The sequence below is a fragment of the Macrobrachium rosenbergii genome, chromosome 58, assembly GCF_040412425.1.
Source record: "Macrobrachium rosenbergii isolate ZJJX-2024 chromosome 58, ASM4041242v1, whole genome shotgun sequence".
Classification (NCBI taxonomy): domain Eukaryota; kingdom Metazoa; phylum Arthropoda; class Malacostraca; order Decapoda; family Palaemonidae; genus Macrobrachium; species Macrobrachium rosenbergii.
Window position 1 is genome coordinate 2601297 of NC_089798.1, and position 14138 is coordinate 2615434.

General features: G+C 32.4%; 1 protein-coding gene across 2 annotated transcripts in view; it reads right to left on the minus strand.

Moving 5' to 3' along the window:
- LOC136837198 (putative neural-cadherin 2) overlaps positions 1-12710 on the minus strand; it is a 1292835-nt gene extending 1280125 nt beyond the window's left edge. Inside the window, exon 1 of one of the 2 annotated variants that reach the window (XM_067101868.1) lies at positions 12239-12710. The gene's annotated coding sequence lies outside the window, so the exon portion shown is untranslated. The remainder of the gene's footprint in view (positions 1-12238) is intronic. The other variant, XM_067101867.1, reaches the window with a different exon arrangement.
- Between the last annotated feature and the right edge of the window lie 1428 nt (positions 12711-14138).

Genomic DNA, 14138 nt, shown 5'->3' on the forward strand with positions numbered 1-14138 from the left:
AGTTACCTCAAACTTCCATAGCTTAAACGACTAGAGACACCTCTGTTCCATCTTTCCAAATATCAAGCATTCCACAATTCATTCAAATGTTGCGTTTCCCTTTCTTAAAACTTCTCTCCTAGGGCAACTGTCCTTCCCCTAACTTCTCGCATCACTCCATCCATAAAAATATTCAACAGCTATGAATATGTAAAACACTCTAGTCTCGGACTATCTTTCCACCAAACCATTAATTTTCCCTTTTACATACATTGTTACAAACCCCTTGGTCTATAAAACCTTTGACTGCTTTCCAGAATCGTCTATATTAATTTATTCTATTATGTTTTCTGACCACACTATGCCAATAGCAACTTCGTATAGTTTTTTTTTTCAAATTTATCTTATAATTTCATGACAGTTAATCAACCTGCACACAGCCACCCTTTTCTTAAAGAATACTATTCTCTTCCTGTCAGTTCTTCTATTATCATTTCTACTTTTCAAACAAAATTCTACCTTACATATTGTTAGTATACTAAGTAAAGCTATGGCCTTATAATTCTTGAAAAGTCTTCTCTATCATCTGTATCTTTATACAATGGAATAACTATTTCCCTCACTCATTATTATGTAAGCATTCCCCCATCTAGACACAGCTGACAAACACTGGTCAGTTACTCATCACACTACCCCCTGTTCTATAGTATGTTATTTGTAATCCCATTCACCTTTTATTGCCATCCCTATATTTCAACAGCTACTCCGTTATCTCTTCTGTTACACAAGTTCAACTTAAGTAATCTCCTTCTTTACCTTCACTTCATAACCCTACCACTTATTGTTTCGAATGTGAATACCTACCCTATACACACACAAACATTCCATACCCATTGATGGAAATGTACAAAATCCTCATCCATTCCCTCCATCTCATTGTCTTCAGTCAATTTTAATCCCTAAAACTCTGCAGTTTCTCCTTATATGCTCCTCCCACTTCCCTGTTATTAGTCACTCGGTCCAATGACCTTTGCAACCACAGTTTTACCCCTTCCTCAGGGGCCATCTTTCTTCCACCAAGGAGTCAACTACCTTTACTAGGTGCTTCATTTCCTTAAGGTAGTCTATATTATAAAAGTACCACACATCATTGCTTTTTGTTGGTTCTTGGTACAGAATTGTCCAGGTTGTACTTCTTACCCCTACCATGATGGTACTTTAGTAAGTTTATGCATACAATGATAACAACAATGAATTCATTACATTTCTTTGGTACAAGTAATTCTATAATATTACACTCGTTGATACTGTTTCAATAAAGCAACATTCTAGAATCTTCCCGTTTATCGAAAGGTTAAAATAATTATTCATGTGCACAACCAAACCATTAGAAATTTGTCAGTTTCATCCATCATACCTAAGTCGTTTTATTCTAATATTAAGATTTAATGGTAATCCTCTGTAGAAATAGTTACAGCCCTACAAAGAGGTCATTTGGCGACTTTCACTCATCGTAAGGGAACGAAAGGACTCTATCATTATTATGGTATTCTACAGTAGTGGAAATGTTTTTGCAATATGCCTCAATTGAAGAGGCATAACAGTCATTTAGTGAGCATTTCCTTTTCCAAGAGGTCCACAACCCTTGAAAAGGGCAACACACATACAGTACTTATACTAACTTGGAAAAATTAAGGCATATTCTATTACATCTATTGTGCATCTGTGGACCCAGACTGTATGTCGACACTGGTGGGTTGCAACCAAGGTTGGAAAGGGAATGTAGATAATAGCTGCATTCCATGGGTATGCAAAGTACCGGAAGGATGACGCCAGTCTATCTAAGGGTAAAAGGGAAATGGTGTACACACACATACACATACACACATGCATATATGTATATGTATATATATATATATATATGCGTGTGTGTGTGTGTGTGTATATATATAACTGATTCAAGAAGATAAGGCACTTGATGAATGGTCCTTTACTAGCAGACTGAGCAGACTGCTAGTAAAGGACCGTTGTTTCGAAAGGCCTGGCAACCACTCAGTTGTTTCTTTTTTCCTTCGTGGTATTTGCCTTTATATATACAGTATAATATATATATATATATATATATATATATATATATATATATATATATGTGTGTGTGTGTGTGTGTGTGTATGTATGTATGTATGTATGTTTTTTTGTGTGTGTGTGTGTGCACGTTCGTGTAGGTATTCATCAATGTACTGCTGTTAAAAGGGACGGCTCGATAAGTTAATTTGCTACTCTGCTTATTTTTGAAAAGCTGTATTTTATCACGAAAACTAAATGAAAGAGGGAAATTCAATTATCTTTTAAAGTAAAACTCATGACATTATTACTGCAAATTGTTTCATTAAGTAAATTGCGAAAATGTAGGGCCAACATGGTAATATTCATTGTTGCTTAAAATGAGGGTCATTTAGAAAACACTGTCTACAGAAGAGTGAGCAAATATATTTAGTAGGAGTTACAATTAAGCGAACAAAAAATTAAGTGAAACAAAATGATCTCGTATAAGTATTGTTAGATTGGTGGTATTTCTGGCGTTATTTTCCACCACACTACTTTATAATTTGTAAGACTAATGATTGGTATGCTCTATTTTTGGATGTTCGTTGCCAAATGTTTTACATATCTTTTGTTAATTGTGAAAAACCATCACGCATAATCATTTCCCAAAGTTGAGTAAACTTCTCTTGGAAAAGATATTTAAGATGGGCAATTTGCCTACTAAATTTATCATTATTTTTGTGATGAAAAGATAAAACATTTTTTAGTTTGATGAACTGAAAGTTTCTGTTCTACTTCCTTCGTTATGAACTGATATCTGTGGATTGGCTTATAAGAAAGTATTTCCAATAAAACTTGCAACCCCACTCTGAAAAGTATGAACCGTTTCAAATGTCGCGAACTAGTAATTTGATTCGCAAAATGATTGAGTGAAAATTACTCTGAATGCCTCAATATTATTTTTCCCATGGTTCTGGTTTTAAACTTGTGTAAAGAAGCAACTGAATTCCTTCACTTACCTCTATAAGGTAACGGAAACATTCGCACTCTTTTATTTAAGATAATTCCAGACTTGCCTTTCCTTTCCATTAATTTATTACAGGGAATTAGTTATTAAGAAAACTTTCCGAACACTTCCTGCGTACGTCCACCAGTGGTTCCCAACCTTTTTTTTTTTGGCCATGCCCGACCTAATCACCTCTAAAATCCTGATTCCCCCTGTGGTGATATATAATTCTTATATTCACGTGGAGGAAGCCTAAAAGGCAATTAACTTGGTTTAAACATTCTCGAATTGTCCCCCTTAAAAATCAAATTGCCACCATTGAACCAGACACTTCTTGCTCATAAGGATATAGCACTTTCACTGCTTTCAATTTTGTGATATATAAAAAATTAAAAGAATAAGAACAATATAAATACAATGTGTGCCAGTAACCACAACCAGTTCCACAGTGAGAGAGACCAGTCAGCCAGTTCTTTCCTCTTCTGTTTGTTTATATCAATAATTACACGCTGCTAAAACCACATACAGAGGCCAAATACCGGAGTCTTACTCGCCTCACTTTTAATATTTTTCCCTTCACTTATCTTTATCTCCATCTTCATTTACATTGTGGCTATTCTTCATTAGTCTATCACACCGTTGGGACACCTACCCATGTGCCAGCCTATGAATTTTGATATCTTCAGTCTGTGGGATGAGAAATCACAGAATCCCTTTATTCATTTCCCAAATCTACGTCATCAGACATCTAATCGGTGCCTCTCCTTTGTGCTGGAAGCAAAATCAGCCTTGTTCATTATCTCAAGATGCTGTGTCATTGTGGACGCGATGGAAGTTCTTAATACTGTTATTAATTATTGAAGGGAGGTCATCACTTCTTATGCTATGTCCAACAGGTGGAGAAACAATGAAGGGGAGAGCAGTGTCAGGAGAACCCCCTCCCAAAAAATTTTATCATTCGGGATTACGAATCAAGTGCACTAAGCCAAACGTCGAGGTCTGCTCCCAAGGATTTCGTACCTCCAGTGACATGGTTCGATGGATGACCGAATTTATTCAAGCCACTGTTAAATTTCTTCATTACAGTTGTAGGGTAATAGTATAATTAGGAAAATAACAAATGCTGAACGCACCAGCAATCATTGCACCTTCACCTGCAGCAGTCCCTGAAAACCCTTTTACGATGGTGAGTGATAAATCTCACTTCTGATACCAGAAGTCACCTCCACAGAATGACTCCTCACCAACATTTTAAGCACTAATGCATAAGCACCCAACAAGGCTGTCTCTTGCCGTATTCTCTTTTTCATTTTTGTTTTTGATTTTTGTTTATTTTGTTTTTGTTTTTTGCATATAGTTATAAAAATTTAATGCTTTTTCTGAGAAATACGGTATTTTTTTTATACTTCGTTAAAGATAATCTTACTTATCCACATTACTTGGTCAAAGCTTTATATTTATTAATCTTAATGTCGAGGTATTTATATCCAGTCTTCAACAATCAACAGGAAGGTAAAAGTGAGAGAGTTCTTGAGGTAAAACTCAGAGGCCCTTTCACATTCGTTTGTGCCTTTGATCTGTGGAATCCTTACCCTTTGGGTGCGTTTTTGGAAAGGGTAAAAGCCCCTATATCCTTGTCTGATCCAGACTTTTGTGGTTCTTTGATACGTGGTTCCAAGGTGGTGATATTTTCACCAAACACACAAACACACAACTAGGCATTAAAAAGGGTACTCAAAATTTCAAGAAAATTCAGGTCAAGAAACGAAAGGAAGAACAAATTCCGGGAAATAACCAAATTACGGAGGGAGACTAAAATCCAGGAATACTATTAGTAAAAACTAACGCTTAGCTTAACTAAAGCACAAACGCGTACGAGGCGTACCACCCAGAAAATGATCGATTAACATGTCAATCTACAACTATGAATTTTAACTATTTCAAGTCCCTAGGATAATAAAAAGCCCACATCAACCTTAATTAATGGGAAGTCACATTGAACTGGCATAATCTTGTATGAAAACCTCGCCCAGCTTTGTAAAATTCTGTAAATGTACGTTTTTAATAGAGACATTCAACACTTACCGAGGAAAGATTAGGTTATCACACATGTTAACTTTAAGCTTCATTAGTTACAGAATCCAGCTCGGAAAGAGGTTATAAAAAATAGACAAAGTTATGCACAATTTTGCCTTACCACACAATACTCCACAAAATCATAAAGAACTACATGGAAGAAATAAAGAAAGGTCGATGACTTGTACAAGTGAACGTTAGGATCCATAATTACATCTTTCCTATTCACACCATCTTCCAAATCCCGATAATAGCAACTCCTTTGGAAGCCAGAAGTAAAACAGAATAATATTACAACATGCAAACCTATTCATTACAGTATTAACTCAAATATGGGAGTTAAAACGCTGTAATTTTAAGAAAACCGAACAATGTATTACCTACCACTTGCTAGTCTTGGGTATACTTTCATAAAAATCGCCGTTACTGACCCAAAAAATTGATGAGTGAATCACTTGCATGCAATATAAATGAAAGCAATTAGCAACCGAATGAAAACACTAAACTTCCATTCTCAACAGGATGGAATTCTCATCTAAGATCGTGTATTTACGCATGCGCGATTGTGTGTATGTGTTTATAAGTCTATGGATGCATGTCTGCCAGTTTTTGAGCTTACTGCCCAGTGACCATAAGACCAGTAGTCACAAACCTTGGGCTGTACCAACATAATTCTGACAGGGCCTTCAGCAGTCCTTGCTGAATGGGTTTGAAACATCAAAACCTACTTTGCTCTTAATAATTTACTAGCCTTTTGTACTCGTTTATTATTTATCAGGTGTTATATATTTATCTATTTCAACTATACTACTGCAGTTGCCTTTTTTCATGATACTGAGTAATATATGAAATAAACTATACAAATGATCGAAATAATGGTAATGAGGTTACTAAAAAAATTTTTGGAGTGGGAAACTTGTGAATCGTAATATAAGATAATTGTTTTAGTCTCTCTCTCTCTCTCTCTCTCTCTCTCTCTCTCTCTCTCTCTCTCTCTCTCTCTCTCTCTCTCTCTCTCTCTCTTTTAACGAACAGACTAACCTGAAGCTTCTCAACTTCCTACCCTTTTCACGATGATATAATGTCAATTTCGAAGTTGTGGCTGCGGAACAATGGAAGTCATTCAAATAATAATGATATTGCAAATGCAATACTAACATTAGTATACGGTTGGCGGCTTATAGAACACCGACATTTGAAAGCACTGATCTTAAAGTACTGTAGAGTTTAGAAAGCTAAAAGTTTCAGAAAATTAGTAAAAGAATGGAAAAATAAGTATTTATGAGGTATGTTTAGAGACGTTGCAAATTTGTATTTTATGATGGATAACTTGAATGACCAATATTCAAATTCCAGAATCTTTAATATGCCTACACTTTCTAAAAAAAGTTATGTGTTATTAAAGAATGTTTGAGAGAGGTTTGGCTGCATTAACTGCAAAATGAAACTATCGGATATTATGTCATTCATATGATGTACATGATATTCACATGGGGACATTTTAAAATTCTATATTATTTTAGTAAGGAAATACACACACGCACACACTCATATATATATATATATATATATATATATATATATATATATATATATATATATATATATATATATATGTATGCATGTATGTATGTATAAGTCCGGGAGCACCTATTGAAAGGTAATAACATCTTTGATTGAAGAAAATATGTATGTATAAATCAATGAAATCCATTACTGGGACACACCTATATATAAAGGTAATAACATCTTTGATTGAAGAAAATGCCTCCATTACTGGCAGTTGAGCCTATTCTCTGGCAACCAATGAAATCCAAGTATCCATTACTGTGGACACTGGGTAACGAGTATAACTGAATTCAAGCTTCTTTGCACAATGTGAATATTAATAACAGGTTAGGAGCATGACGTTTCAAAAGTTGCTTAGATATGGCACAAAACTATAGAGAAGTTTGGGTGCTAATTTGTTCAAGGGGAGAAAGCCCCACATTTATATATAAACACACACATAATTATAATGATATATATATATATATATATATATATATATATATATATATATATATATATATATATATATATATATATATATATATATATATATATATATATATATATATATATATATATATGTGTGTGTGTGTGTGTGTGTACACACACACACACACACACACACACACACACACACACACACACACACACACGCACACACACACATATATATATATATATATATATAATCTGTGTATATGTGTGAGAGAGAGAGAGAGAGAGACAGAGAGAGACAGAGGTTAATATAACACTGCGACCATGATGCACTCATCTCTCACTGATTGCATTTACACTTAATGAATATATTTTTATCCGAAAAGTCAGCACACATTAGGATATAGAGCTCATGACATTTAAACGTTAAATTATGTTTTTGCAATATGTTGAAAAAACAAAGTAACAAGTAAGTTTAAATGAGAGTGAAGTTAGGGAAACAAAAAATGTCTATAAACTCATGTACAAAATGTAGAATATTAGTCATATGTGTTTCTAACCCTAAAAACTTCTGTCATCTCTACTGATATAGTTAAATGCTATTTACCTGATCCACAGATCATCAATTTCGGGAAAACACGGAAGAGTTTTAATAAATTTCTATAAAAATATTTACTTCTTCTTATGTCTCTGACTGATTTGTGCAAAGTTTTCGTGAGTGGGTTCTCATTTTGTTATCATTTTAAAGCTGGACGGTTTCTAGTTATGGCAGTAGAATAACTAAATATACGCCAAGGTACGGCGTAAATCATATTACCTTCATTTTAGACGGTACAGATGCACAATATATTTGTAGCATAGGGACAAAACTATTGATTACATTAGCCTTTACCTACTTTTTACTTAATAAAACAAGTAATGTACTAAATGTACATAATGTTACTTAGAATATACGCACAGTGCCATTAAGATATTTAAATTTCCTGGTTGCTTTTAAGGCAAGGAACCCCTTGTACACATGTGTGTGTAAAGAGGGGGAGAAAAAACTTTCTTCTTATATTCATACGCAAACAAGTGATTTGTGATTCTGTGATCCTTCATTACCCTTTCGTTATCTAAAGTTCCATTGAAATTCTTCTTCCTAAATGTGGGAGGACAGTAGCAATATTTTGATGATCTCTCTCTCTCTCTCTCTCTCTCTCTCTCTCTCTCTCTCTCTCTCTCTCTCTCTCTCTCTCTCTCAGTGCAATAAAAGTCAAATCGTGAAAGAATGTATAAACAGATGAAAACGCATAGTCTTAATTATTCTTATAGTCGAACTGAAGTGACAATTACCCTTTAAAAAAAAAAAAAAAAAAAAAAATATATATATATATATATATATATATATATATATATATATATATATATATATATATATATATATATATATATATATATATATATATAACATTACCGAAATACACATGGATAGTGATTTTTAATTCAATTAGATAGTGATTTTTTGTCAACATTTCTGAAATATAATAATAATAATAATAATAATAATAATAATAATAATAATAATAATAATAATAATATTTAATGAAATATAATAATAATAATAATAATAATAATAATAATAATAATAATAATAATAATAATAATAATAATAATAATAATAATAATAATAATAATAATAATAATAAGGAGAACACATTAGTTTTTACAGCTTTCTGCGTTTTTACTAAATATAGTAACTCGAAAGTAGGTAACTATGTTGGTGAATTTTTGCTGTAACATGGAGTTGGTTACTCCGTTTGATTGCTATTTCTGAAATCATAATATTTTCAAAGAAAATCAAACTGATTGTTTACATCAAAATTAGCTTTCACGTTGCCCTGCTAACAAACAAAAGAAAAGAAAACCAAATACAATTAAAAACATAACCACCTTGAAAGAGGTAAACATGTCCACAGGTTTATATAAAGATTCTGATGTGTTCGTTTTCCTACGGATTCATGGTAATCGAAAGTTTGATTTTGTCTTGTGGATTTTGGTTATGATATCTATTACAGTATCAAACTTACTTTCACCAGAACGGCATTATTAAATCCCATTATAACTTCTATTGGTAATTTGCAATGGACTAAAACATTATCTAGTAGCGTCCCTGAAACAGGAACGTGATATAGCCTTTTAAAACGTTTTTTAGTAGAACCAACATTCATTTATTAAGTCGTATTCCCGAGTATAAAACGTATAAATGTTAAAATTCATTTCTTCAGACAAACTTCTTGCTTTAACGACCTTTATTAATGAACTGAGATAAAACTCTTTAAAAACTTTGTAACTAATTCTTGAGGTTGCCTACAACCTTGAGGGGTTATCAAACCTCGATTTTATCACTAATTTGGAACTGAATCTTAAATTACATTGGTCTTCTAATGGGAAGTTGGGAATGACCACTTGTTGCCTATTAATGAGTTCACATTTAGGGAAGATTTGATTTTGGGATATATTTTTTACTTGTTTCTTAAATAGCGGTTACCATATTTTCGAAACCATAAATAAATAACATGGGGAATTTCAACCATAGAATTTTCAGTTTAACAAGTTTAATTAATGAATTTTATGTCTATTCTTGAAGAGAACACGTGATTTTATTCGTTTGATCTTTGGTACATAACCATAATGGAGGAACCGTACTATTTCTATTTCTTCGGATACTTAGCACCCACAAATGTTAACCATCGAAATTAAGTATTCTTATGCTCTTCGACTATATCAAACTCTCAGTTTTCTACAGAGCTAAAATTGCTATATTGACACACAAATAAAAAAAAAACTACTTCAGAGATGACAGTGCACGATATTGAAACCACCATATTGCTAAAAAGTGGAATATATGAGTACCATGCAGTTTGTTAGCGAAGTGCATGTAATATGCATTTGATTATATAACATTAGTTAAAACAAAATATTCTTGATCACCATGTATATGGCTTCCATAGGCAACTCATGTAACACACAAATCGAAGTACTTCCACCCTGGTATTGCGTACGTCATTTACAGGCTACTTTCTTACCACATAAGCTTGCTACTGTCTGGGAACTAATATATATATATATATATATATATATATATATATATATATATATATATATATATATATATATATATATATATATATATATATATATATATATATATATATATATATATATATATATATATATATAGGATAGTATCATTTAAAAGTGTTCTCATTTAAATACACACATCACACACACATACACACACACACACACACACACACACACACACACATATATATATATATATATATATATATATATATATATATATATATATATGTGTGTGTGTGTGTGTGTGTGTGTGTGTGTGTGTGTGTGTGTGTGTGTGTGTGTGTGTGTGTGTGTGTGTGTACCCACAAATGCTGATGAATTTTGTCCAAAATGTACAGGGTTCAGTCAGATGCAATTATCAATTACAATTTCTCATGGATGTTAGTTTATTCAAGGCAAAGTGATGCCTCCAATAAGGGATCTTTGTGCCTTGATATTAGTGATTTTAAGAATTTCACGCGCGCGTAAGTTAAAAAAACTATCATAATTAACGTAGTCATATAATCTTAGTCATTATCTATTAAAGTGGAGGTCGGTTAACATTGATTCTAGGAACAGCACCTGAATTGTACACGATTGTGTTGAGCATAGTCGAAATAAACCAATATATCTTTCTTGATTACCAAACCCTGGCTGAGCGAAATGCCCATATCAGTAATAATTCTCTCCGAGTGTAAGTCATTCCCAGGACTATGTGAATTCTATATAATGGATGTCTGTGACCTAAAATCTATGACTATTAATGAAGGTCACGTCTAGAATGGTCATTATCTCTGATTTCAGGCTTCAAATAAAGAAGGACTAGCCAGGAGGTACTAAATATTATTGAATTAAGAACAGAAAAATCAAAGAACTTCTATAAAATGAGTTAACAATCCTCTGTTTTTTCTTTGAGTCTTCTTAAAAAGTCTGGTTCAGAAACGAATTAAGAGATTATATACTCGTACACACAGGACCTTGTCTAATACTATTCCTTTGTTTAATACTATTTTCATTTCTTAACTATATTAAAAGAACAGTATTTTTAAGGCTTATTAATATGAACCAAAGTCCACAACGCTGAAATTTTGTAAAAGAAAATGTTCCAACTCTGTTGGGGCATGATTTTCAGTGTTACATGAAAATAATACACTTACTATCAATATTCTTAACCTCCATTTAATGGATCCAATACTCAAGAAGTAGACAAAGGGTGTTCTTTGGTAATTGCTATTAGTTCTGATATAGTACCTAATTTTCCTTATATACTGTATATGCGTGTCTGTGTACGGATGTATATACGTACAAATGGATGGCTATAATCACATCGATACGTGATTTATACATGTACATATACAACTGTGTTGCATTATTTCATTATTTTCTGGTGCATATCACACATGCATATATGAATGTATATATATATATATATATATATATATATATATATATATATATATATATATATATATATATATATATATATATATATATATATATATATATATATATATATATATATATATATATATATATATATATATATATATATATATATATATATATATATATATAAGATGAATCCTAGATGCCTTATTGACTCTTACACTAGTTTATATATTCCCTTTTGACTCAAGTTTCGTTCCTTAGTATATGCAGCAGTGTTATTTTTTATCACTACTTATTTTCCAGCGTCCATCTAAATATTTAAATTAAATACACTCCTAAGTGGGTAGTATCCTATATCAACGAACTCGTCGTCTGTAAGGTGAACTTTTAACAATGATAAAAAGTCTAAAATATTTACTGACAATATCGTATATAAAAGTATAACACACTTCTGCATAACTGATGAGGCACGGATGCTTATTCTAGATAGCAATGCAATTGCTACATTGTTTAAATGTTATGTTGTTATTTTCATTTCTGTATTTTTTTTTGTCCCAAATACATACGGAGATTTCATCAGAAATTAATGGAGCAAGTTATATTTCCTTTTAATTATGATTTTATATAAAGAACTGAGAGCCTACTCACCTAAGCCATGGAAAAGTTGATGCTGCCTATGTAAGCTTCACTCTTAGCACCTGTAACGGTAATTATACTATATTTCTTTTACGGTTTACCAGTATTTTCTTTGGTAATAAAACTGTATGTAATTCATTAAGTGCAAGGATAAGTTTTTCGTCACTGAACTCTTTCTTTTCAAATGAGTGAATCCAACAGGCTGGAAAAAATGACTTAAATCACTTCGACAAAACAAAAACTTTCATTTTCATTAAACAAATCAGTGCTGTCCAACACAAAAAAAGTTAATTATAGTTTCCTTTTCTCTTATTTTAAAACCATTTTCTAGTTAAATATTTCAGTTAAAAGTTTATCCACAACAAATAAAATTACTTTGTGCTTTGGATGTTTCCGAACACGGTTTGAAGTCGATAACTTTCTCACGGCGAGAGGACGTTCAGAGCGAGACGCGTCTACACGCTTTGCTGGTCTAACCCAGACTGTTGAGCGTAAGTTGGTGGCTCGGCTGTCTGCTACCCGCTAGCCCAGAGAACTTTTTTTTTATTTTCTAGCTTTTGGTTGATGGAGGTTACTCAGTTCTCTCTCTCTCTCTCTCTCTCTCTCTCTCTCTCTCTCTCTCTCTCTCTCTCTCTCTCGTCAAATATCCACAGACACATTCATTCTTTTTCATTTCGAAATCTCAGAGAGCTGTCATGGAAAATATTCTAGTTAAGCAGAGGACTGCTAATAATGAATTTCAACCTGACGCTTTGAACGGAAAACCTTCCAAGAAGTGAAAATGAATAAAGAACGAAAATAAAATTATTGTTTAATTCTAGAGGTATCCGTCCAAATTACGTAATTTTGGCTACCTGTTGAAAATCTGAAATAATCCACCATTGGGTAGAGGCTAATGCCATATCATAATAGAGAACAGTTTCATGGGATTCTTGTTTGTTGATACTCTCTTATTATTGGAAGCGTCCAACATATAATCCTGTTGCATTGTCTTTAAACTCCAATTTCTAATTTACAACAATTCGTGATTTTACCTCAGTAAAGCTTTAATTACTGATAAAGGGCGATTCACTCGGCTTCCAAGGTTAACTTGGCGAAAGTAAAGCATTTTGTCTGAAGTAATCACATGGGAGATATATTGATGAAATATATGTCATCCTTAGTACGAATGCACTCGAAAATTAAGTTGGTAAATGAATTAGTCATGAAATATATTAGATACGATAACAGATTTCTTACATGTGAATAAACTGTAAAATGAAAAGTACAAATTTAAGAAGTAAAAGTAAGAAGCGGATATTTGGATAACAAGAAAGAATGGAAACATAAAGCTTGACATGACTGGGTGGGGGCAAAAGATTTGGGATCAAAAGAGAAGAAACATTCAAATGCTCAAAAAAAAAGACCTCATAGGAGCAAAAATGCAAAAGAGAAAGACCTGATAGGAGCGAAAATTCAAATAAAAAAAACTGATAGGAATAAAAATTCAAAGATAAAAAAATAAAACCTGATAGGAGTAAAAATGCAAAGAAAAAAAGACCTGATGGGAGTAAAAAAAAAAAAAAGACCTGATATGAGTAAAAATTCTAAGAAAAAACCTGATAGGAGTAAAGATGCAAAGAAAAAGACCTTATAGGAGTAAAAATAAAAAAAAAAAACCTGATGGGAGTAAACATGCAAAAAAAGACCTGATGAGAGTAAAAAAAAAAAAAAACTGATAGGAGTAGAAATAAGAAAAAACTGTTAGGAGTAAAAATCCAAGGAAAAAAAACCTGAAAGGAGTAAAAACAAAAAAAAGAGACCTGATAGGAGTGAAAATGCAAAGAAAAAAACACCTGATAGGAGTAAAAATGCAAATGAAAAAAAGACCTAATATTACTAAAAATGCAAAAAAAAAAAAAAAACCGATAGG